Consider the following 717-nt stretch of genomic DNA (forward strand, 5'->3'; position numbering starts at 1 on the left):
CACTCTGGCTCGCGACTTGGAGGTGGAGGGGAGGGCGATGGGGAGAGGAACCCGTGGCGGGTCCCTCCTCCAGGGTCTTCCCACAACGGGACGGATCTCGGGGGCCATCGGAGAAGAGAAAGAGGAGTCGGGCGAGACCGAGGAAGGATGGCTCGGGCCCGTTTCGGTCTCCCTCGATCGACTCCGATGCATCCATCGGGACGCGAATGAGGGGAAGGGTGATGGAGGGCTTTCGGCGGGCCGCCTCACCCAACCGTGTCCGGGGACGAGGATGCGGGAATGGTGGACGCGCCTTTGCGCAGAGTCCACATCCCCTCCTCCTCATTCTTCACCCCGGTCCAGAGGAGAGAGGTGGCCGGTGCATTGCGTTGCTCCACGAAAGTTCGACCATAGATGTCGTCGGCATGGCCGATAATTGGTTGGCTGAAGCGGAGTCGGCGTGTGCCCGGTCGGGATCGCTGCAGGGTGGCTTGAGTGGCAAACTCAAGATGGCCCTGCATCTTTCCAGGGAGGCCGCGCTTCTGCTGGCTGTAGGGCGATGTGGACATCCGTGTCGACCGCGACCGACGTGGACCGAATCGCCGTACTAGGCCGGCAGAACACGGTACTCAGAGGCGAGATGGATCGTCTCCAAGGGGAGCTGGATAAAGTACAAAGCTGGTGCAGGTACCTGAGGAGAACGAGGGAGGTACCGGGTGCCTCCGCGTCGGCGAGGGG

Source organism: Mycetomoellerius zeteki, unplaced genomic scaffold (assembly GCF_001594055.1).
Source record: "Mycetomoellerius zeteki isolate Tzet28-1 unplaced genomic scaffold, Tzet1.0 scaffold6, whole genome shotgun sequence".
Lineage (NCBI taxonomy): Eukaryota > Metazoa > Arthropoda > Insecta > Hymenoptera > Formicidae > Mycetomoellerius > Mycetomoellerius zeteki.